General features: G+C 41.6%; 1 protein-coding gene across 6 annotated transcripts in view; it reads left to right on the forward strand.

Moving 5' to 3' along the window:
- The window catches only part of ATXN1 (ataxin 1), a 455,843-nt gene that overhangs the window by 124,034 nt on the left and 305,292 nt on the right, over positions 1-26,517 (forward strand). Inside the window, exon 1 of one of the 6 annotated variants that reach the window (XM_032247761.1) lies at positions 6,807-6,996. The exons of the other annotated variants lie outside the window; for them this stretch is intronic. The gene's annotated coding sequence lies outside the window, so the exon portion shown is untranslated. Of the gene's footprint in view, positions 1-6,806; positions 6,997-26,517 lie in introns of those variants that run through there. 6 annotated transcript variants of the gene reach the window in all.

A 26,517-nucleotide genomic window follows, 5' to 3' on the forward strand; every position in this document is an offset into this window, starting at 1 on the left:
GCAGTAACATGAGATGCACCTGTTGCATCTTTTAACTGATGTGCCCTTTATTCTTTTCATTAAAAAAATAATGTTCTGTCCCCCTGCCTCTGTCCAGCGACAGGCAGTAACATTTGATGGAGAATTGGTGAATCATAGCCCTCCACCTGTGGTGCTATTACTCAGAGAAGAAGTATTCCTTTCTGTAGAGAAGTGAAACATTGTCATTTTGCTGCAGCACTGGAATTGTAGTAGAGGTGAACGTAATTCTTCTATGTACATCTTTAATGAGCCTCAATTAAAAGTAGTGAGTTGGCATGTCAGAGTGAATCTGTTATTTTCAGATTTTTGTTAGAACGATGGCTCCTGCTGGATGAAGCTGCACCTCCCTGGCCCCCTGGAGCTCCAAGGAAGAAAGAAAGCCCAGGGGCCGGGTGTTGTGGCTCATGCCTGTAATCCCAGCACTTTGGGAGGCCAAGGCAGGCGGATCACCTGAAGTCAGGAGTTTGAGAACCAGCCTGACCAAGATGGAGAAACTCTGTCTCCACTAAAAATACAAAATTAGCTGGGTGCGGTGGCGCATGCCTGTAACCCCAGCTATTCAGGAGGCTGAGGCAGGAGAATCGCTGGAACCTGCGAAGTAGAGGTTGTGGTGAGTTGAGACTGGGCCCTTGCACTCCAGCCTCGGTGAGACAGCAAGACTCCAGCGGAAAAAAAATAAAATAAACTTAGGAGGGTCTAATCTACGTGCTGACAGTTAATGGGACAGGAATGACTTCCTTCAGTACTTAAGGTAGAGATTGGCCTCAAAGCCCCTTTCACCATTTATAGTTTTCTGCTGGTAAGAGAATGATGCTATGGATTGATTTAAAGTTGAGGCGCTCACCTGTTTTCGCTCTTTTCTGTTGTTACGGCCGAGATGGACTGGAGTGCTCTCCCTGCTTTAGACTGGTGGTTTGGGTTGCAGAAGCAGAATATTCTGTGTTGTCGGGAGGCTTTTCCTCTGTTTGCATGCAGCTGAGCCTAAGCGTATCGATTTTAGGAGCACTGTGCTAGATGGACCATTCAGCGCTGTTCCTGCCACACTATCTGCATTTGATTATAGCCACTGACTAGCTGCAGGATGGTATCAGTCCGGGCTGCTTGCTTGGGAACCTGCGGAGGGGTTTCCATAAACTAGACATTGCTGCATGATCAATGACTGTGGGATACAGGTTTTCCTGATGAGGTAGTGAAGCCACATATTGGAATTCATTTAACAGCTTCTCGACAACATGACGTGTAAATATTTCTATTTAGCCACTTATACTCAGCAAAAATGTGTACTCCAGTGTTTACCATATACTTGGCATCAAAGGGAGTTATAATGAAATATGTTGATCTTAGTCATTTATAGGTGTCCCCACCGCTGTGCTGTGTGCATGCATTGTGGGCCAGGAAGATTTATCTGGAAGCTCATGACACTTTAGCGTCAAGGCTTCTCACTCATGCAGGCCGTTTTTAAGACCCTGTACTTAATTTTATATTGATAATTCTGTGCACTATTTTTTTTTTTTTTGAGAGAACGTCTAGCTCTGTCATTCAGGCTGAAGTGCAGTGGCATGATCTTGGCTCACTGCAGCCTCAACCTCCCAGGCTCAAGTGATCCTCCCACCTCAGCCTCCTGAGTAGCTGTGACTAGATGCGTGTGCCACCATGCCCATCTGATTTTTGTATTTTTTTTTTAGATATGGGGTCTCACCATGTTGCCCAGTTTTGTCTTGAACTCCTGGGCTCAAGTGATCCTCCACCTCAGCCTCCCAAAGTTCTGAGATTACAGGCGTGAGTGACCGTGCATGGCCCTTGACCTCTTTTCTTAAATACCTTAACACCTCATATATGCTCCTACACTCCTTGACTAACTTTATAAACTGCAGACCCCACAGACTGGATCCTCCACCGATTATGAATATGTATGAACTGTGCATATGTAGGCATTAATTAAAACATATTTATTTCTCTTTCATACTAGAATGTGAAACTCCCAAAAAATCTGCCAGCCCACAAATTAGCAAAATTAAAGGGCTGTGCCTACCTCCACCAGTTGTTTCCAAGGAAATTTCTATCTTGGACATTTGGCAGATAATAATATTATGTTTGACTGATAGTGATCATGTCCTAAATTTCCCAGGCTGATGAGTCATAATTGTGATTCACATATTTCTGGGAATTCCCCCCCCCACACAGCTCACGATTTGCCTGGGGTAGTATGCAGTGTATCAGAGTTTTTTAGGTGTTTAGCAGAACTAAACTATATCACTTCTTGTCCCATGCCAATTCAAGAAAAATTAATTTAATGTCTATTTTATGAAACATTTTTTCCTAACTTGACATGGATATTTTAAGATCATTTTCCCGGCTAAGAATTCACTTGTTATAGGTGACTCTGATTGAAGAAACAGCTGTTGACTTCTGGAGTGCTGAATTAGTTCCTTTCTTCGTTTTTCAAAGAGTTCCTTTATTATTCTCAGGCTGTTGTTAGGTGTAAAAGCTAATTTAGTTTAGATTATTTTTTTAAATGCACCTGGCATTCAAGTCATGACATTTCCTGTTGAAACAGCACTGCTATGACCTGGGAAGAAAAGACCCCAAGAAAATATAACTCAATTTTTTTAATGAATCAAGTATTTGTCTGTATCAAAGGTTTCCTATTAATTCATGTTACCATTTATTAGTCACTTACCTTTTATATTAGTCAGTAGCCATAAGGAATTGTGATGGCGTAGGCTATTCAGGGTGACTGACAGTTGGCATGGGCAGAAAGTGCCCTGTATCAGGCAGAGCAGGGTGACCACAAAGTGGGGAGTGGCCAAATATGCTTTGTCCTACTCAAGACAAGAGGGCTTGTCCCAGTGGCTTGCTTGACAACAAAAGTCATCTTGATGACTCAGCAGCCACAGCGAAGGGCTGCCTAGGGGCTAGGGGAAAAACAAGTAGCCAGATGAGGTGGAGTTGGAAACTAAATTGCTTTGGGAGGAGGGGAGTGGTCACACAATGTAGGTTTCAGTTCCTGCTGCACCGCTAATTTTATGACCTTGGGAAAGTTACTAACCTCTCTGGAATCTCAGTTTCCTCCCTTAGGAAGAAGAGAGCAGTAGCTTAGATCCTCCTTGGAGGTTCCCTTCCACTGTGACATTTTGCATCTGAAAGAGACCTCACAGGACCATGGGAAAGGAAAACAGAAAGGATGTAAGGGAGGCAGGTCGTGGGGCGGGGTGGGGGGTAGGGGGTGATCAGGAACACAGGTTGGAAATGCCCTTGGTGTAAATTCAGGTGTTCGGTTATCTCCAGGGGTGAGTGGCTTTTGCTGGGAGAACTGTGCTGCCTGAGGTTAGGGTTGTGCTCTGGGGAAACCTTGAAAACATCTTGCAGGGAGCTGCATTCCCCTTGCAGGGACTGTGCTGCCTGTGCTTCCCCGGCACAGCGGGCGTCGCTTTGTGTTCCTGCTGGGTGCTGTGCAGGGTTGCCTTCGTCCCCAGCCCACGCCTGCTCAGCCTTCCTCCCCTTGTGTTTTCAGGATGCTTTTGGATGCTCCTGGGCCACAGTGCTTTCCTTTCTCATTCTGAAGCCCTTTTGAAATGATTTCTCTGCAGATTCAGACATATTTATTTATCTGGTCACTGTCCTGCTTAAAGAATCAGATACGATTGTGTTTGTTTCTGCCTGAACTCACACATGTGAAGGAGCTTTTGTAAGCAGCTGCAGCGCAGGTGTAGTTGGAGCTGCCTGCGCCCTTGTCAGGTGGCTACTTTGTCAGGTTGCTACTTCATTGTTGAGTTAGCTCTCATCAAACTGCTGTCACATCCTCCGTTTCTGGGCAGTGTGTAAGAGGAGCCCCTTCTCTTTAGACCGGTGGTCTTCAACCTTTTTGGCACCAGGGACTGGCTTCATGGAAGACAGTTTTTCCACAGACTAGGGTGGGGTGGGGGGATGGGTTTGGGATGATTCAAATGCATTTACATTCATTGTGTACTTTATTTCTATTATTACATTGCAATATATAATGGAAAAATTATACAATTCACCATAATGTAGAATCAGTGAGATCCCTGAGCTTGTTTTCCTGCAACAAGATGGTACCATCTGTGGGTGATGGGACACCATGACAGATCATCAGGCATTAGATTCTCATAAGGAGGGTGGAGCGTAGGTCCCTCGCATGCCCAGTTCACAATAGGGTTCATGCTGCTATGAGAATCTCATGCTGCGGCTGATCTGACAGGAGGCGGAGCTCAGGCGGCAATTGTGGGGAGCGGCTGTAAATACAGAGGAAGCTTTGCTCATTTGCCTACTGCTCACCTCCTGCTGTGCAGGAGGTCCCTAACCCAGGGGTTGGGGTCCCTTGCTCTAGACCTTAATAATCACCTGGTGGAGACCAGTGCAATTATAAACAAAAGTGACAAAATGATAGCAATAATGCCAGTGGTAATGAAAGCGACATTTTCTGAGAGCTGTGTCCCCAAGTACTGAGCTGAGCACTCATGACATTTGTGTCCCCCTCACACACACACAAACACATGCAAAATATTTAATGGAATATTGAACAGCAAAATACCAACCAATAACCAGAGTACTAATACATGTTATAACATAGATAAACCTCAAAATATCATGCTAATTGAGAGACCACATACTGTAATTTCATTTGTATGAAATGTCCGGAATAGACAAATCCATAGAGACAGAAGTCAGTTTGGGAGTTGCAGAGGCCAGAGGTGGAAGAGGAACGCAGAGTGACTTGCTAACATAACACAGCGTTTCTTTTTTGGAGTTGAAAATCTAAAATTAGATTCGCATGTTGGTTGTACAAAACTGTGAATATACTAAAAAAACATTGAGTTGTGCATTTGAGTTGTATGTGAATTAAATCTTAATAAAGCTGTTTTTTTTAAATAAATGTTTAATTATCAGGAATAACCCTATGAGGTAGGGAGTATTCTCCTCCTTCTACAGATGAGGAAACTGAGGCCCAGAAAGGAGGAGAACCTGCCCATGAGTACACATGAGGCATGTGTAGGATTAACTTTATCATTACAGAGAAATCCATGGTAGTGCTTGCTAAGGAAGTGCTAAATCTATTATTTGTGTGGATGCCAGAATTAGATGGGGTTAGTTTAGATGGATTAAGGGAGGAAGTGGTTTAAACTGTGTTTTCTAAGAACAAAGAGTGGTGATTGTGTAAAGAAGACGAAGGGGCATTTCAAACTGGAGATAATTGCCTATGAGAGTTAAACGTCAAGAAGCCAGACAACTAATAGGTTTGTTCAGCTGGAGTGAAGAACATCCCTCTGTATGACAGGTAGGTAATCCGAAGCAAGTGAATTTGGAGTTATTTTGTTAGCTGTAGTACAGGCTTGCTGTAATTAGTAGCAGGCCAACACCTTATAACATGTCTCTGGAGTGTAAAGACATTATTTCTAACAGAAACGTGTTAGTCTGCAAAGCAAATAAGGTGCAAGCATAAATGTCCTGCCCTTAGGAGGTTTTTCCCTGGGCTGTCTTTACGAATGACATGAGCTTCACACCCTTGCCTTGAGCTGTCGCTATCTTTGCTTCACTTTCTGTTAATTAGCTTGGAGCCTTGGGTCTGTAGTCACTTGAAACTGCTCTGGACATAGTTGCTCTAACCCTCCTGGACAGCCTGCGAGATGTGCCTTTTCGTACGTCTGACTCGCCCTGGCAGCCACATGACACACTCTCGAAAGGCAGGAACCTTGGGGAGGGGAGGTGGCGGTGTCTGCTGGCAAGGACACAGCTCCCTTTGAGGCTGCAGATGGTAGGCATTGGTTCAGAGGTTTAAACTTGGGCAAGTACTGGAAGCAACTTGGGAGAACCTGGAATTGTGGGTGCTTGGAGAAAAACATTGCAATGAGGACTCACATTGGTAGTACGATCATGTTTGTTTCAAGGGTTTTCCCTTCCAACCCTGGAAAAGAAAACTGAAAAAACAAACATGGGGAGGCATTTTTTCTAGGCTTGTCAATGGGTGATTTGTTTGCCGAATTAATTAATTAACTAATTACTTTGTTAATAATCTTCTGTGTTTGGAAAAGATTTGTGGCAGTGCCTTAAATCTCTAAATCTACCAAATAAGAGAATCCTATGAAGTAAACAAGTTAACAGGTGAAAACATGCCTCCTTTTAAGTGTTTCTTTATAATAAAATGACCATATATCAATAACAGACTCTAACAATGCATAGCAAATGAGCAAATGTATTTACGTTTCTCATTTATTTTCTGCTTTTAAAAATGTGCTTTTCCCTTAAACTCCAGATCGTCTTAACAATTTCACGTTTTCTAGGTTCTGTACAGGTTGATGTTTGTGGGATGGTAACTCTTGTTTTTTTTGTATTTTGTTTCAAACCTCCTCCTGGCTTTTGGAGCACTATAAACTAGCGCTGGTGGGGTCACATCTTGACAGCGGGACCCTTACAGCCCTCACCCTGCATCCTAGAGGGGCTTCATGCCCTAGCCCTGCTGTGCTGGTGGCCTGGCCCCCTCGGGGCTTAAGTGGTTCTGGGTCATTGACAAGAATCTTGCCTGTGTGAATTCAGATCACAACTTTGGAGAGCAAAGATTCAGTGTTTTTCTTCTGCCTACCAATCTCATGGAGAGCATAGTGGTACCTAGTGTTTAGCTCATGAGTTCATTTAGCAGGGACTCTAAGTCATCTTACCACATGTCATCCTCACGTCAGCTCTGTGTCGTGTTATCGACCCAAGAGCAAACGTTGCAAGGTCCCTTTTAGAGTGACAAGACTGACTCAGGGTGTCTCTCACTGCCCCAGCAAGGACGCCTCCAGCACGTGGAACATGGTGCCAGTGGCTGAGGGAAATAGTTGTGGGAGAAGAGTGAATAGGGAAAGGAGATTGGTACACAGTCCACCTTTCATTGGCCTAAGGGAGAGGAAAAGGAAAGCATCTCATTAAGAGCATCAGCTGTAGCCTCACACTTACACCTCCTCCCTACCCCATGTGGTGAGCCTTATTGCTTTTGTTTTACAGTGCTGTGGGACAAAAGTGAAGGAATAAGGCTAATTAATAGTAAGAATCCGTGCTCCACCGTGGCTACGATGCATGGAGCATGGATTCGAAACCAATCTAACATCAAACTCACACCCTATTTTCAAGCACTGGTGGGTTATTTCTGAGCCCTTCATCTCTTCCACTTTTCTACTGATGCTTGAGTTTTAATTATGTCATGTGGCAAATTGAAAAATTCTTTAAAAGACATAGGAAATAAAGCAGGGGGTTCTGAAACAAAACTCTTATCGGTTAGCCATTCTAGTGAAGGCTTGTGGCTAAGATGGGATCTTGCAATCACCTTGGGATTTCAGAACCCTGCTTTAGATAATTAGAACTAAAGAAGGGAGAGTCCTATAGAAATGTGGGTCATGAAACCAAAGATGCGAATGAGAAGTGGCGAGGCAGGTATCCTGGAGACTTTATTCCAGTGAGACGTCCGGGGCAGAGTTGGGACTGACGGAGGACAAGTTAGCTTTGGAGTGATAGAGGATTTTTGACTGTGACACCCATGTGATTTTAGTGCTTTGCACCATAACAAGAGCTGAGCGGAGTGTGGCACCAATATCCAAGGACTCGGGGCAAATGAAGTTGTCAGCGAGTGAAAGCAGTGAGATTTGCAATGGGGTGACCAGAAGGGTCCATCTTTCTAGACCCATTTCTCCTTAAAAGATCACTGCATACCCTGTGTAGCATTACATTCATGAAACCACAGAGGTTGAACCACTGTATTTACACTGCAAGGGGAAGGACAGTGGGCATGGAGTCAGAAAGACTCAGGTTCAAATCCAGCCTCCATGATTGATCATCTTTGAGACCCTGGGCAAGTTGACCTAAGCCTCTGTTTTCTCAGCTGTAAAACATGAATAATAATCCAGCCTCACAGGACTGCTGTACATATGGGAGTCAGCACAGTGCGGGGCACACACGATTGTCTAATTAGTTATTATTACCCACAAAGAGCATAGGTGGTCCTTTTTAGTATGATTTTAAAAGCTGTGGCTTACCAATGAAAAGATCCTTCATAAGCCAACAAGAGACATCCTTGAAATTTTCACTATAGCAGGAATGCAAATTATTACTGGGTACATTTCTGGCAGACATATGAGCCATTTACATAATGAAATCTCTCTAATATTATTTCTATTAATAGCAATACTTCTGAGTATCAATCTGACCATTTTGTATTTAGAATCATTCTCTCTATGAACAGATTCCTTTTATTTCCATGTCTTCTTAATATCTTCTGACAAGTATCATTATCTCTTTACTGCATATTCTAATGTTTATGATTGCATGAGTTCTTAAAGTGTTCATTTACTACCTGAGAACCACCATTTTAATAATGCATCCCCTTAATGTCGGCATTTGGAAGGTAAGGTTGTTGCTTATTTTCTCAGATGCCGATTCACAGTTGAGCAGCTGATAGCTTGCGGGAGGCTCTCTGGACCCATGGTGCTCTGATATCATCGTTGCATTGCAGTGGTCACTTCTGTTGGCTTTTCCTCCACGAATCCCATTTTGATCAGCCCACTAAGTGCCTCAGCATAAGTCTGTGCATACCTTTGAACCACATTATCATTCATTCACTTAAGCTCTTGAATGTTTTTATGGGTATGTAAGATGTATCGCTAAGTGATGAGGCTGGCGGATGGCTACTATCCTCCTCCAGGAGGGATTCCCCTTGAGGGCAGACACAGCTTCTTCCTACTTGCCTCAAGAGAGTCATACAATGCAGAAGTGCTCAAATGCATGTTGGTTGAATTAGTGAGTATAACAGGGTACCCAAGGGAATGGCCACAGTTAGAAGGAAGTTACCTGAGAGGAGGGGTCCTCAGACCCATGCTAGCTTTGTGATTCTGCCCATACAGACATGACTTCCATGACAGGAAAAACACGGCAGGCACTTGGGGAGCATTTGCATCTTAACCTTTATAATACCTTATATATGGACAGGATGTTAAAAAAAACTGCCCTTTCCAGAATAAGGTTATAGGGACTCTAAGCAGGCAACAGTAAGAATTTTTTTTTTTTTGAGATGGAGTTTTAAGCTATTGTCGCCCAGGCTAGAGTGCAGTGGCGCAATCTCGGCTCACTGCAACCTCCACCTCCCGGGTTCAAGTGATTCTCCTGCCTCAGCCTCCTGAGTAGCTGGGATTACAGGCATGTACCACTGTGCCCAGCTAATTTTTTGTATTTTTAGTAGAGAGGGGTTTTATCATGTTGACCAGGCTGGTCTCAAACTCCTGACCTCAGGTGATCTACCTACCACAGCCTCCAAAGTGCAGGGATTACAGGCATGAGCCACTGCGCCCGGCTGAAATATATATATTTTTTAAAAGGTTATTTTTATCCCAGCACTTTGGGAGGCCAAGGTGAGAGGATCACAAAGTCAGGAATTCGAGACCAGCCTGGCCAACGTGGTGAAACCCTGTTTCTACTAAAAATACAAAAAATTTAGCTGGGCATGGTAGTGAGCGCCTGTAATCCCAGCTACTTGGGAGCCTGAGGCAGGAGAATTGTTTGAACCTGGGAGACGGAGGTTGCAGTGAGCTGACATTGCACCACTGCACTCCAGCCTGGGTGACAGAGCAAGACTCTGCGTCGGAAAAAAAAAAAAAGGGTTATTTTCAACCCCACGAAAAAGTGGGCAAAGGACATGAACTGACACTTTTCAAAAGAAGATGTATGGCCCAAAAGAATATGAAAAGAAGCTCAATATCACTGGTCATTAGAGAAATTCAAATCTAAAGCACGGTGAGATACTGTCTCACACCAGTCAGAATGGCTGTTGTTAAAAAGTCAAAAAATAAGCAGTTGGATGCTGATGAGGTTATTTAGTTCAGCCATTGTGGAAGACGGTGTGGTCATTCCTTAAAGGGCTAAAAGCAGAACTACCATTCAACCCAGCAATCCCATTACTGGCAATATACCCAGAGGAATATAAATCATTCTCCCATAAAGGCACATACATGCAAATGTTCATTGCAGCACCGTTCACAGTAGCAAAGACACAGAGTCAACCTAATTGCCCATCAGTGACAGATTGGACCAAAAAAATGTGGTACATAGTACCATGGAATACTATGCAGCCATAAAAAAGAATGAGATTGTTTCTTGCATGGAAGGAGCCAGAGGCCATTTTCCTTAGCAAACTAACACAGAAACAGAAAACTAAATACTGCATGTTTTTTTACTTTCAAGTGGGAGCTAAATGATGAGAACTCATGGACACAAAGAAGGGAACAGCAGACACTGGAGCCTACTTGAGAGGGGAGAGAGGAGCAAAAAAAACAGCTACTGGGTATTAGGCTTAGTACCTGGGTGATCAAACCATCATCTGTACAACAAACCCCCATGGCACAAGTTTACCTATTTAATAAACCTGCACATGTACCCCACACCTAAACTAAAAGTTTAAAAAATAGGTTATTTTAAGGAATATCCTAACGCATGTGTTTGTGTTTGAAATACGGTTTTGCTGATTAGTATTCTTTATTGCCAGTAAAAGTAACTCACTAGAGGGAGCTTCTAAGAAACGGGGATTTTTAAGAGGACACACAGATATCCCATTGATTTTAGAGCAGGGCGCAGCTGGGTCTTGGGAAAACAAAACAAACAAACCAAAAATCAGAACCAAAACTTCACACTGAATCTGGAGTTTGGGTCATAGTGTATGAACAGGATTGCTTCCACCTGTGTTAGTAGGCAACTTTCAGAAAACTGGGTGCCGAATGAAGAGTCCAGCATCTGTGCAGAGGCTGCACCAAGGACTGGTATCTGTTTATCTTTATTTATGCTACTATTGAAGATTTTCTAATCATTAGTGCTAATACTGCCGCAGAAAATAATTAATGAAGATGTCTACTGTTCTGTTGTGGTAATTTCTATTTGCAGGGCTCATTAACATCTTTGCTCAGAATGAGCAGCTCTTTTCTGCTTGGAATACACGAAAATTACACAATGTCTAGAGCTGTTCTTCAGCTCATTCTTGTTTCTTCTTCACTTTGCTTCGACTTGCTGTCCACAAGTTGACCTCCCCTTAGAGCTGGGGCGGTCCGGCAGGGCTGCATTGTGATGTGTATTCCTTTTGTGCTAGGAGACTTGCTGAGAGAGGATTCTGTCCTTTTTTAGACAGAGTCTTGCTCTGTTGCCCAGGCTGGAGTGCAATGCTGTGATCTCAGCTCACTGCAGCCTCCGCCTCCTGGGCTCAAGTAATTCTCCTGCCTCAGCCTCCCGAGCAGTTGGGTTTACAGGCGTGAGCCACCACACCTAGCTAATCTTTGTATTTTTAGTAGAGACAGGGTTTTGCCATGTTGGCAGGCAGGTCTTGAACTTCTGACCTCAGGTGATCTGCCCTCCTTGGCCTCCCAAAGTGCTGGGATTACAGGCATGAGCCACTGTGCCCAGCCGAGGATTCTGTCTTTAATGTGATGTTGGACGAGAGGGATGAAATGGTCCAAGAAGCAGATGGGAAGTGTTTGCAGAGCCTCCTGCCAGTGGCTCAGTGTAGCCAGGGAAAAACAGGCACGGCCCTGTGCCATCTCTCACATTCTGGAAGGTAACGTTGAGTTTGCTACATAGAATCATACAGTTCTAGGTCACCTGAAACTCAGAGCTCATGTGATCTAAACTTCTGTATTTAAAGGAGGAAGAGACTCAGAGTAGTAAAAATGGCTTGACCAAGAAGTCAGACTGGAACCAGAAGTGGACATATGGGCTCCTTCTTCCCTTTCTAGCACCGCCGCTGCCAGTTCACATTATCTTTCTAAAATAACCATTACAGGGCCACGGCTCCATCTCAAACAAGGCCTTAGTGTCTGTGTTAGTTTGCTGGGTCTGCCATAGCAAAGCACCACAGGCTGAGTGGCTTAAACAGCACAAACTTATTTTCTAAACGATTCTAGAGGCAACAAGTTTGAAATGAAAGTGTCAGCAAGGTTGGTTCCTTATGAAGCCTTTCTCCTTGGCTTGCTGATGGCCATCTTCTCCCTGTGTCCTCTCGTGGGCCTCCCTCCAAATCTGTGTCCCAGTCTCCTCTTATAAGGACACCAGTCATAGTGGATTAGGACCCTTCCATATGACCTTATTTTGTTTTAATTACCTCTTGAAAAGTCCTGTTCCCAAATACAGCTCTATTCTGAGGAATGGAAGTGAGGGTTTCAACATAGGAATTTCAGGTAGTTGTAGGGGAATACAATTTATAAGTTAACTTGATTCATTAATTGATTAAATATGATTAAACTGGTCAGGCCGGTGGCTCATGCCTGTAATCTCAGCACTTTGGGAGGCTGAGGTGGGTGGGTGGATCATCAGAGGTCAGGAGTTCGAGAGCAGCGTGGCCAACATGTTGAAACCCCGTCTCTACTAAAAATGCAAAAATTAGCCAGGAGAGGTGGCGCACGCCTGTAGTCCCAGCTGCTTGGGAGGCTGAGGCAGGAGAATCACTTGAACCTGGGAGGCAGAGGTTGCAGTGAGCCGAGATCGTGCCACTGCACTCTAGGCTGGGCAACAGAGCAAGACTGCATCTCAAGGAAAGAAATAAATAAACAAATATGATTGAAACAGATTATACTGATGACCCAGTCTTTAAATGACCATTTGAATAGTCTTTTCAGATGTTAACTTTGCAATGATATGCAGCCAGCTAATTGAAAATTCTAGTGCCATACATGTTTTTAATTGCTTACTATATGCCAGGCATTGTACTAGGCACTGGGGAAAACTGCAAACAAGAGAGACCCAGTTCCTTCCTGTTTTTGGAGGCTGCAGTCTATCAGGAAGGGGCGGACATTTAAAAAGGGACTTGTGAGGACTGTTACGAAACAGGAAGCACAAGTGCCATCTCTATACCTTAGTAACAGTCACTCGCTTTGATTCACATCTTCCGGCTGGGCGCCGTGGCTCACGCCTGTAATCCCTACATGTCAGGAGGCTGAGGCAGGTGGATCACAAGGTCAAGAGATCGAGACCATCCTGGTCAACATGGTGAGACCTCCGTCTCTACTAAAAATACAAAAATTAGCTGGGCGTGGTGGTGGGTGCCTGTAGTCCCAGCTACTCAGGAGGCTGAGGCAGGAGAATTACTGGAACCCAGGAGGTGGAGGTTACAGTGAGCAGAGAGCACACCACTGCACTCCGGCCTGGTGACAGAACAAGACTCCGTCTCAAAACTAAAATAAATAAATAATAAAATAAATAAAATTCACATCTTCCACGATGGCAAGTTTGCCTCAGTGTCAGCTGGTCAGTTGCCTCTCCGGGGATCGGAACATTTATGTATCTGGAATGCTTGATACCTAGAGTTCTGAAGATCACTATTCTCATTCCAAATGTGTTTTTTCATTGCCAAAATGCTCACTCAGTGACAGGATTACTTATGTGTACTCTGCATTTTTTGAAGAGGGGAAAGCTGCTATTTTTAACATCTCGTAGCATTCTGATGACTCCTTGATAACATGGTTACTATACGGAACCCCATCTGTTTCTCTGCTGGGACCACATCCTAGTCATATTTTTGTCCCTAATGTCTGGCATCGTGCCTGGCATTTAGTAGGTCTTCAGTAAATATTTGCTGAATAAATGTATGCTGATTGAAAAATTGCCTGCTATTATCAGCTCTCTGTACATGATAAATGCCTTGCCTCTCCAGAAAGATTGTAAGCTTCTGAGCAGGAACACCGTGGTCGCATATGGTCTGCCTAACTCAGCGCCTTGTAAATAATAGGAATGCCATCCCTAAATCCCTAGCCCCCTCCAGGATGGCCTATCTTCCTTGCATCGGAGACTGTTGAAGATTCCACATACAGATTATTGCATAGATGTACATTAAAATATGTAGTTCGTTCTGTGTATCCCGATTGGGCTGATGGCCATAAATTAACTTGCTCCCAGGGTAGGTAGTACTCTGCTCTTCACTTCTGCTGTAATCACAGCTGCCTTCATTATAGAATCATAGAGAAGTGAATTAAGGTGAACTTTGAAAGAAGGAAGAGATGCAGCTCACTTGATCGATGTGGGCGTGGGAGCGGGAAGATTGTTCTAGGCATAAAGATGGCATCAGAGAGGCTTGGCTGTTTTTCCATTCCCAGTCATCGTTGACAGTTTTTTATTTAACATTTAAAAAAAGTGTCCTCTGAACCTTAGGCGGTTCAAAAACAAGAATTTCATGGTAGAGATTATGTCAAATGATAAGAGATGCATTATGCGATCAGTGGCAGAAACCAAGGTTGAAGCTGCAGTGTGATGAGAATTTAAACATACAGAAGTCAGAAAATTCAAGAGCTGAAGTCAAACTGCAAGTGTGACTCAGTCCCCTCGGGCATATGGTGGTAGCGTTTTCTGAATTGTGGCATATTCAGTTAAATTTAAGCCCTTGTTTTTGCAAAGTCGTTGTGTCAAGGTTGCAATGTGAGCAATAACTTTAGACTTTCACAATTTTATATATTCTCACCCACAGTATATGCTGTTATAGCATTTGTGCACTGAAATTTGGTATAGCTTATAAAAGTAAAAAAAAAAAAAAAAGTGGTGCAATGCTCAATCTATGGTGTAGAGCCTATATGATTATGCAGGAATAGCTCTTCTTTTTGCTTGAACTCGACCTAATACTGAAACAAAACACGGCTACTTGTACTTTTAAGTAAATAGATAAATAATACATTGTGGCAAAATGCATATACTGTAGTTACCATTTTAACCATTAAGTAGTTAGTGGCATAACTGTAGTTCAGTGGCATTAATTGCATTCACATTGTTATACAACTGTCACCCCCATCCATCTCCAGAACTCTTTTTGTTTTGCAAAATTGAAATTCTACCCATTAAATAGCAACTCTTCTTTACCCTCCTCCCCCAAGCCCTTGACAACTGCTTTTCCATTTCTATGACAATGTCTACTCTAAATGCCTCATAGAGGGTGAATCATACAGTATTTGTCCTTTTATGACTGGCTTATTTCACTTAGCTGCTATATTAATTATTAATACCAGCTTTATGGGGATATAATTCACAAACTGTAGAATTGAATGGTTTTTAGTCTATTTACAACGGATATATTTTTGAAGAGTAAAACCAATCCTTTTTTCTTAGCTGTCAAACGCACACATGATTCTTTTTTTTTTTTAGAGATGGGGTTTCACCATGTTGGCCAGGTTGGTCTTGAACTGCTGACCTCAGGTAATCCACCCGCCTCGGCCTCCCAAAGTGCTGGGATTACAAGCGTGAGCCACCACGCCCGGGTTCAGATTAATCGAGATGGTCAGAATATTTTTGTGAGCATGTTTGCTTTCATTGAAATGTCTTCATTTTGCTTGCTGGAGCCAGCAATATGTGATTACTTACTGTTGTTCTTATGGGGCACTGTTTCCTTGCATACTAGATTGTGATGAGTCGGCCAAAAATTTAACAGAGCTGAAATTTCCTAAAGTCTGGATTTGTTCAAAGACCAGTTTGGAATTGACCAAAGTGATGGATGGAAGTGACACGAGTTATTTTAGATCTGGTGTTCCCAGTAATGAAAAGAATATTTTGGTCCAAGTTTGAAAAATGGCATTTCACGTTTATGTATTGCTGGTAAAAATATTCATTGGTACAACCGTTTAGAAAGACAGGTATTAACCAGTAAAAAACAACGTGTACACCCTGTGATTCAGCATATTTTCCTTCTAGGTGTTTCCTAGAGAGACTTCTGTATTGTATGCTATGAGACGTGAAGGCTGTTCAGCACAGCTTTGCTTGTGTTAATAATGGTTAAAAAAAAATAAACCCAAACTACCTGAATGTTTATTAAAGTGAAATAAACAGATCGTGATGTAATCAAACGATAGAATAACATGCAACAATGAAAGTGAATGATCTAAAACTCTATAGGGGCAATATAGATATATTTCAGTAACCTGATAGGAAGCCAAAAAAGTTAGGTTGCAGAAAAATTCAAAATAGAAATGATTCTTTTTGTAAAATTTCAAAAGTATGCATAATTAAACAAGTAAAGTAAATTTACTTAAACAAGTAAAATTTCACCCTGAGACAGAAAAAAACAGTCTGCAAGCTTAGAAAGACGTGGATTAAAACTCGTTTTCCTCTGCTCTGAGAGTATATGTGGAAATGAAAGCTACCAGCTATTTCTGCCATTTTAAATGCTCATATGAAATTTCTAAGTACCCTGCATAGTAAGTCTTTAAAATATCACATACATACTACTTACTGGCAGGCTAAAATCTAACAGAAAGATGGCTGGGAGAAAGAAATCATGCATGCGGAACACTCTTACTTTAAAAAAAATTTACATTCCCAAAATAGAATTTTTGGAGAGAAGCTTTTCTTGAATGATGTTAGATTGAAGGATATAACTAAAAATAGAACTGCAATCTTTAATAAATGAAAATTAGTCAAGATCCTAATCAGTACTTCCCGTGTTCGGTACTAATTTTGTCAGTTCATTTCTTTAGTTAACGGGGGGCTGTACCTGCTCGCACATCCTTGTACTCTTTGCTTGCCTGGTTATCATTACGAGAACACCACCATCACCTGGAGCAGTGGTTTTAGGAGCCCTGACCTCAGCTCCTTTCCATTTAATGCAAACACGTTCCTCCCTCAGGATCTTTGTGTTACTTTAAAATAACACCCCCATCAGTTTTGATCCCCTTCACCAGTTTAATTTTTCCTTATTGCAATTACACATACTTGTTTGTCTTTCTCATTTCACTAAAATTTGAGGGTGACGTTAAGTCCGTGGAAGCGGAGCCCATGTCTACCAGTGTTTTTTTTTTTTTTTTGGGAGATGGAATCTCACTCTGTTGCCAGGCTGGAGTGCAGTGGCATAATCTTGGCTCACTGCAACCTCCACCTCCCAGGTTCAAGCCATTCCCCTGTCTCAGCCTCCTGAATAGCTGGGACTACAGGCACGCGCCACCATTCCTGGCTAATTTTTTTTTTTTTTTTTTTTTTTTTTTTTAATTTTAGTAGAGACGGGGTTTTACCATGTTGGCCAGGCTGGTCTCGATCTCCTGACCTTGTGATCCACCCATCTCAGCCTCCCAAAGTGCTGGGATTATATGCGTGAGCCACTGCAACTGGCCTCTCCATTGTTTAAAACTGGGCCTGGCACACTTAGAAGCTCACTGATTATGCATCTGGTGAATCAGGGCCTGAATTAGCCCAACAACTCTTTGAGGCAGATATTGCTGTTACTATTCTCCAGATTTTAAAAAATGGTGGCATTCAGCTAGATTAAACTACTCGCTCGCATTTACCCAGCTTGTGAGTGGTGGAGGCTAGAATTCAAAGCCAGTATGCTTGACACCAGAGCTTGTGGTCTTAACTACTCCGCTTTTCTGCCTATCTGCTGTTAATTCTTAGTGACATTTTCATATACAGTATATATATATATTTTTTTTTTTGCTTGCATAGAGCATCATTTCTTCTTTTTGGACTATCAACTCATCATTTGTTTAATTCTTTGTTTTCTGTTTTTGAGACGGAGTCTTGCTTTATCACCCAGGCTGGAGTGCAGTGTCACAATCTCAGCTCACTGCAACCTCCGTCACCTCCCAGGTTCAAGCAATTCTCCTGTCTCAGCCTCCCGAGTAGCTGGGGTTACAGGTGCATACCACCAAGACTGGCTAATTTTTGTATTTTTAGGATAGAGATGGGTTTCACCATGTTGGCCAGGGTGGTCTTGAACTCCTGACCTCAGGTGATTCACCTGCCTCAGTCTCCCAAAGTGTTGGGATTACAGGCATGAGCCACTGTGCCCCGCCTTGTTTAATTCTTTATATGCACCTTTTTAACAAATATTTGTGTCTCCTTTTAATACTATTTCTGTTTTGCATATAGAGACTTTACTCATATTTCAGGTTCAGCTGATTTCAGCCTCCTCCAGCTGCGCCTGTGCCACATTCAGTGCTGTTGTCTAGGCTCCAAGACAGAAGCAGGTCTGTGAGAGCAGTCGGCAAGGCGTCAAGAAGGCAGGATGCAGAGATAACCCCCTGAGCTGCGTTATCTCCTAAATGCATGTGTCTTCATGCCATTGCTAATGGCATCTAATGGCCTTGGGCTCTGAACAGGTGCTGCCTTGTAATCTGCGCTCATTTGTCACTTTCCACACTGCTAAATTTACTGAAATAACATGAATAGGGAAAGCAAAATGACTCTCATGGATGCCAGGAATGCCTTATTTATCTTTTAGGTTTCTTGCCTTTGTTTTGGGATGCAGGAGCCCACTTTGAAGTTGAAATAAAACAACTAATGTTCAGAGCTGAGGTTGTCACCCTTTTTAGTAGGAGCTGAGATCTGGAACGGGCCCCAGAGAGTTCTTATTTGGTCACAGAGGAGAGTGTGGCCTGTGGGGCCACATGCAGTGCTGGCCAGTGGAATTGGTAGAGGTCTTAGAACCTGGGTAGCCTGACTCCCTTTCTGGGGCTCCTTCCAAAACCCCCTGGCATCCTCCTTGGCACTATGCACACCTAGCTGTAAAGACATATGTGCCATGGAGGGCAAAAGCCTTTTTGGGGGGCATATATGGGCCAATTGCTGATCAGCAGCCTGTTTTCTTGGATCGTCTGGCTTCTTGATGAAATGTACCTCTTTGACTTCGGTTGACCAAGCTCAAATGATCTCCTTAAGGATGTATATTAACGGCCCCAATTTCTTAGGATCCTAGGACATGAGAATCTTCATCTCTCTCTCTCTCTCTCTCTCTCTCTCTGTGTGTGTGTGAGAGAGAGAGAGAGAGAGAGAGAGAAATGTATGTGAATATTTACCATTTTGCGTCTACAGCCTTTGAAGACTTCGCTTTTCCTCTAGCATAGAAATAAGATCAAAGTTTCTCTTACTGTAAAAGGTTGGTTGAGGGGGGTTATTGTTTATTACTATTATTATTATTGTTATTTGAGACAAAGTCTCCCTCTGTCACCAGGCTGGAGCGCATGGCGTGATCTCAGCTCACTGCAACCTCTATCTCCAGGGTTCAAGCAATTCTCCTGCCTTAGTCGCCTGACTAGCTGGGACTACAGGTGCACGCCACCATGCCCAGATAATTTCTATATTTTTAGTAGAGATGGGGTTTCACCAAGTTAGCCAGGATGGTCTTGATCTCTTGACCTCGTGATCCACCTGCCTCAGCCTCCCAAAGTGCTAGGACTACAGACAGATGTGAGCCACCGCGCCCAGCCCAGTTATTGTTTTAAAATCAAAATAATACTGATATATAATGAGCTTATTATGGTCTAGACACTGTACTAAGTGCTTTACATATATGTAAAATTCAATCGCCACAGCAGCCCAACAGCATAGTGTTATTAGCCCCATTTGACAGAACAGGAAGTTGAGGCTCAGAGAGAATAAGCAGCTTGCCCAAGGTGGCAGATCTTAAAATGATAGAGCTATAATTTTTTTTTCCTTAGAGACAGGGTCTCATCATATTGCTCAGGCTGGCCTCCAACTCCTGGCCTCAAACAATCCTCACCCCTCAGCCTCCTGCATAGCTTGGGACTGCAATGTGTGCCGCCATGCCTGGCTGTCAAGCTATGATTTGAATACAAGCAGTTTGACTCCAGAGCATGCCTCATGAATTGTTTATTGTTTCCCTGATCACAGAAGGGGTGTATATATTCATGTAGAAAAACTGGAAATACAGAAAAGAATGAAGGGCCAATCGCCCACAAGATAAACATGAACATTTTTAGTGTCTCTAGTCCTATACATTTTTTAACTGGAATCATGCTGATTGACTGTTTGTGAGCTGACTGATATTTATCAGGGGTCTTGTATTGTAAACCTGCTGCTGTGTCCTTTTCAAGCCCACACAGTGTGATCTTAGGGCTATACATCTCTCATAGGTACTATAATTTCCATCGGTAATCTATCCAGCAATTAATTCTCCAGATATTGTGCTATTGTTTAGTGATGCTCTGCCGGACTTCTTCAACATATGTATCTTTTTTCAACATCACTGGTTGTTTCCTTAGGATACATTTCCAGAACCAGAGCTGGTGGCTCAAATAGTAAGGCCCTTTATAAGGCTTTCGATATGTGTCATTAAATTACTGTTCCTGAGTACTTGCCAGCCATGACAGAGTGTTCGTGTGTCTGCACTCTGGACAACACTAAGTACTATAATAAAAAAAAAGAAACAAACAAAAACTCTGCCAATTTGATAAGTTAAATTATATCTTGTTTTAATTTGCTTTTTATAGTGTAGTTTCAAGTGAGGGTGGATATTTTCCTTATGTTTCTCTGTGTTTTACATTTCTGTTTTAAATTGGCCATTCGTGTTCATTGCTGATTTTTGTGTTAGAAAGTTTTTTCTTTTACTCACGATTACATGGATTTATTTTGTATTAAGGATATTAACTCTATGTTTGATGGTATTAGAAATATGTGTCCCACTTTGATATTTTCATTTGAATTTTACTTATGGTGATTTTTATTTACAAAATCAAAATATCTATAGTTACACATATTAATAATTAAAATTTTTTTTTTGCTTTTTTTCACAGTTGAATTCTTTTTTTCTTTCTTTATTTCTTCTTTTTTTTTTTTTGGAAACAGAGTCTCACTCTGTCACCTAGGCTGAAGTGCAGTGGTGCGATCTCGGGTCCCTGCAACCTCCACTTCTAGGTTTCAAGCGATTCTCCTGTCTCAGTCACCCGAGTAGCTGGGACTACAGTCACATGCCAACACACCTGGCTGGTTTTTGTATTTTTAGTAGAGACTGGTTTTTGCCACGTTGGCCAGGCTGGTCACAAACTCCTGACCTCAGGTGATTCACCTGCCTCGGCTTCCTAAAGTGCTGGGATTATAGGCATGAGCCACTACGCCTGGCCTGAATTCTTTTTGTTTGTTTTACTTTAAGTTCTGGGATACATGTGCAGAACGTGCAGGTTTGTTACATAGATATACATGTGCCATGACGGTTTGCTGCACCCATCCATCCGTCATCTAGGATTTAAGCCCCACATGCATTAAGTATTTGTCCTAATGCTCTCCCTCCCCTTGTCCCCCACCCGCTGACAGGCCCTGGTGTGTGATGTTCCCCTCCCTGTGTCCATGTGTTCTCATTGTTCAACTCCCATTTATGAGTGAGAACATGCAGTGTTTGGTTTTCTGTGCCTCTGTTACTTTGCTGAGAATGATGGCTTTGAGCTTCATCCATGTCCCTACAAAGGACATGATCTCATTCTTTTTTATGGCTGCAATTTTTTTTTTGGCTTTTATACCTAGAAAAGTCTTCCATTCACTAGGATCAGATAACTATTCACCCATAATTTCTTGTAGTTCTTTTATTATCTCATAGTTTATATTTAGCGTTTATTTTGATGTGTGATCTTAGACATGAGGATTCCATGAACTTTTGTCAAATATTAAATCCGTTGTTCTCACATTATGTAATTTAATAATCTTTTGCCCCACTGAGAGGAGACGTCATCTTTAGTACTAATAAAGACTAAATGTTTTTAGAAACTTGTGTATTTCTAAGCCTTACATGCTGTTATCTTGATATTGGTGTTTTTTTCTACTTTGGTTTTGATTCTATAAATTTAATAGTTTTTAAGATAATTAGATTTCATACAATTTTTCCAGTATTAGCTATTTTTAGTCTGTTCTTTCATGTGTGCATAGACTAATTTAGTCAGATTTTAAAACATCTTTTCAAAATAAATTTTAATTTAGTGGATTAGATATCAATTCAGAGAGAATGGAAGTCTTTTCTGAACTCATAACTTCTGATACATGCATGGTATTTTTCTCTTACTGTTTTTTAGTAATGCATTCTTCTGTCTTTATAGAATCTGAGCCGTTCCGTTTTCTTCAGAGATTTTACAGTGTTGGTTATAATTGTGCACTTAATCTTTATTTTCCTTATACAGTAGTCCTCTCCGATCAACTGGGAACATGTTCCAAGACCCCCAGTGGATTCCAGAAACTGCCAGTTAGTACCAAACCCTATATAGATTATGCTTTATTTTGTACGTACCTGCCATAATGAAATTTAATGTATAAATTAAGCCCAGTAAGAGATTAACAACAACTAATAACAAAATAGGACACATATAATAATATACTATAATAAAAGTTATGTGGATGTGATCTCTCTCTCACTCTCAAAATATTTTCTTGTACTGTACTTGCCTATTTTCAGACAGAGAATTGACCTCCAATAAATGAAACCATGGAAAGCAAACCTGTGAATATGGGGAGACTACTGTATAAGGGAAATTTTTGCCTGATTATTGCTGGGTTTTAGGAAAACTATTAGTATGCCTATGTAAGCATGTGTGGAGGGGTATATGTATATCTTCTAGTAACTGACCATTTTACACACACACACACACACACACATTGTGTGTGTGTGTGTGTGTGTGTGTGTGTGTGTGTGTATATATATATTTTTTTTTTCTTTTGAGACAGAGTCTCCTTTTGTCACCCAGGCTGGAGTGCAGTGGTATGATTCAGCTCCCTGCCACCTCCGCCTCCCAGGTTCAAGTGATTCTTCTGTCTCAGCCTCCTAAGTAGCTTGGATTACAGGCATGGTCCAGCACACCTGGTTAATTTTTGTATTTTTAGTACAGACGGGGTTTCACCATGTTGGCCAGGCTGGTCTCAAACTCTTGACCTCTGCTGATCCGCCTACCTCAGCCTCCAAATGTGCTGGGATTACAGGTGTGAGCCACCGTGCCCCCTGGCCAACTCACCATAATATTGATCTCAGTTCTAGAGGCTTTCAGCTAATTCCCTTAGATATTCTAAGTAGACAATAATAACATTTCCAATCATGATAATTTTGTCTCCTATATTTTAATATTTTTACCTTTTATTTCTTCTACAACATCCTGATGGTATGCCAAATAATAATGGAAAAGCAGATAGAAATACGCTTGACTTTATTCCTGAATTTAATTTTTTTTTTCTTTTGAGACAGAGTCTTACTCTGTTGCCTAGGCTCGAGTGCTATAGCACGCGATCTTGACTCACTGCAACCTCTGCCTCCTGGGTTGAAGTGATTCTCCAGCCTCAGCCTCCTGAGTATCTGGGATTACAGGCATGAGCCACCAGACCTGGCTAATTTTTGTATTTTAGTAGAGATTGGGTTTCACCATACTGGCCAGGCTGGTCTCAAACTTCTTACTTCAAGTGATCCACCCACCTCAGCCTCCCAAAGTGCTGGGATTATAGGCATGAGCCATCACGTCCAGCCTGAATTTAATTATTGACTCTTGTTTTTAACTTTTAATATAATATTGGCTACTGGTTTGTGCGAGGTATCTTTTATTGTGGCAAATACATAGTATTCTATTCTAATTTTCAACCCTCTTTCCTGCAGAATATTTTAGAGAATATCTTTTTGGCCACTTTGATAATGTCAATTTTTGTCTATTGAACAGTGATGCTGTGAGTTTCAGGATGTAATGTATGTTTAATGGAAACAGATAGAGAAAGAAAGAGCTGGGATCATGATGAAGTACCTTGGGGCCCACTCAGAGGAAGAGCTGGGTACACCAATTGTCACCAAAATCGCAACCAATAAAAGAGAACCAAGCTTGGGAAAGACTCATGTACCATAAAGCGGGAATTTCCAGAAGCCTCTGATAGTAACAATTCTCCCTTCCATTCCCTTCCTCTCTAGCTTCAAGATGCGATGATGACAAAAAGACTGATATGTCAAAAAACCCATGAAACTCCATACACAGTTGAGTAAGCTGACATATAGCAGCTTTCAGGAATTTCCACACTCGCTCCTCTGAGTTGCCTGAAAGAGAAGAACAGAGAGAGAAGGAGAGGGTACCTTTGCTCCCATTAAGGCACATGTAGCATCCTGGAAGCTTTGAAATTACCTGTCCCCAGAGTTATGGGAATGAAGTCATTTTTTTGGTTGTTATGTTATAAAAGTCCCCCCACCCCTAACAGTATTGTCTATAATAATTTTTTAATCAGGATTTTTACTTCTTAAATTAATATTAAACATTTAATGTTTCTAGAAAATCTGTCATTTCTATATTTATTTAGTTTATCAAGATAGGGCCTTGCTCTGTTGCCCAGGCTGGAGTGCAGTGGTGCAGTCATAGCTCACTGCAACCTTGACCTCCTGGGCTCAAAGGATCCTCCCACCTCAGCCTCCCAAAGAGCTGGGACTACAGCTGCATGCCACCATCCCTGGCTATTTTTCTTTTTTAACTTTTTTGTAGAGATGGGGGTCTCACTGTGTTGCCCAGGCTGGTCTCAGGCTCCTGCCTTAAGCAATCCTTCTGCCTCAGCCTCCTAAAGCATGAGGATTACAGCCGTGAGCCACTGGACCAGATCATTTCTATATTCACAGTTTTATTAACACAGTCAAACATTACATTACAAACATTACATATTACAAAACTTTAAAATATCCTCAGTATGGGTGAATTTATTCTATTTCATATTTTTGATTTGTTATCTGAAACATTAGATTAGCTAGCAGTAAGTGTATTTTATTTTGTAAATATTTTTAAATATATATTTTGCATGTATTTTTAAAATAGAGTTACTATTTTGTACATATTTTTAAAATATATACAAAATTTTGTTTTCTTTCTTTTTTTTCTTTTTTTGAGATGGAGTCTCCCTGTGTTGCCAGGTTGGAGTGCAGTGGTGTGATCTCAGCTCACTGCAACCTCCATCTCCCAGGTTCAAGTGATTCTCCTGCCTCAGCCTCCTGAGTAGCTGATTCTACAAGCATGAGCCTCCACACCCAGCTGATTTTTGTATTTTTAGTAGAGATGGGGTTTCACCATGTTGGCCAGGATGGTTTTGATCTCTTGACCTCGTGATCTGCCCGCCTTGGCCTCCCAAAGTGCTGGGATTACAGGTGTGAGCCACTGCACGTGGCCCCCCTTCTCACTTCTCGAGTTGCTCTTTTATTTTAAATTTTTCTTAATGATAAAAATACTTAGGCTATTTGCCTCTGACTGTAAGCTGCCTACACTTCGATGCATAATTTTCTCATCTTTATTGTCTCAGTCTGTGATTCCATAATTTATTATCTTATACTCCACACCTATTTACAAGAGTATTTTTTTAATGCACAAGTTAATCTGAATTGTTTACACTTCTGTTTATTAATGAGTTTTGTTGCATTGTGTTCACAGAATATTGAAAGGTAGTAAAATTTCTTTTATGTTCCAATACAGGATTTGTTTTTGTTAATGTTCCATGAGCCCCTGTATATAAGATGCATGCTCTAATTAAATCTAATCAGGCTTATCATGTCATCAGATCAGCCCTATTTATTACTTTATCCTGCTTCTCCATATCCCTGTTATATTTTCATCTGCTTATTTTCCCAAGGACTAAAAGCAATGGGGTAGACTTTAACAACACTATTCCATGTCTGTCAATCTCTGTTTTGTTTTCTTTATATATTTCCATGCTCTACTATCTTGGCACATAAAACGTTAACTTAATTCTTTGGAATGTGTCTCTTCTCCGTAAAAATTCCACCTCTGTTGAATGCTTTAGATATGTAATACTGATTTTGTACTAACAGTTGTAACTGTCACTTTTAAATGTGCAGTTTCCTGGTATTCCTTTGTCTTGATCTTCTTCTAACTTTTATGGGTTTCTTGCGGATAGTCTAAGGTCATTCTTAATTTATGACACCATGTGAGATTCTTTTGCTTTTCAAGAAGAATGAATACCTATCTTCAATGTTGATATGCTGATTCTAATTTTGGTCCTCTTTTTATTCTTTTCGTTTTATGATTCCTTGGTATTTCCATCATTTTCCATTTTGCGTGACACGATTTACTGTCTAGCAATATTCATATCTTATATTTAATCTTCTAGTTGTCTTCTTAAATTTTACTAAATATGACCTATATTTCTGTATGAGCAATGTCAGTAAGCGGACCGACCATACCACATCCCTGTGTAAGATAAGATTAACACATTTTATTCTCCTTTGAAATTCTCCTTTTCTTTTTTAAAGATATAGACATATAGATGTTTTGATCCAGTTTACGATTACTTTTCAATATTATGTAACTTTTCTTATAAGGATTACCTGTATGACCTGTGTTCCTTTTTTATAGCCATGTTCAACTCTTTGTTATATGATTTGACTATATGTGTATATACTTTTCTTTAGAGACAGGGTCTTGCTCTGTGGCCCAGGCTGGAGTACACTGGTGTGATCATAACTCACTGCAGCCTCAGCCTCCTGGCTGTCACGAATCCCCTACCTCAGCCTCTGAAGTAGCTTGAATTATTGGCACACAGCCTCATGCCTGGCTAACTTAAAATTTCTTTCCTTTTTGTATAGACGGGGTCTGAGTGTGTTGCCCGGGGTGATTTTGAACTCTTGGCCTCAAGCAGTCCTCCCACCTTGGCCTCCCGAAGTGCTGGGATTACAGGCATGATCCCTTGTGCTGGGGCTGATTACATATTGTAAAGTATTTTAAAGCATAACTACCCCTTTTCTTTATTGTTTAAAAGTAAATTTTTTGC

The sequence above is a fragment of the Sapajus apella genome, unplaced genomic scaffold (assembly GCF_009761245.1).
Source record: "Sapajus apella isolate SASKATOON/1434 unplaced genomic scaffold, GSC_monkey_1.0 scaffold63, whole genome shotgun sequence".
Classification (NCBI taxonomy): Eukaryota; Metazoa; Chordata; class Mammalia; order Primates; family Cebidae; genus Sapajus; species Sapajus apella.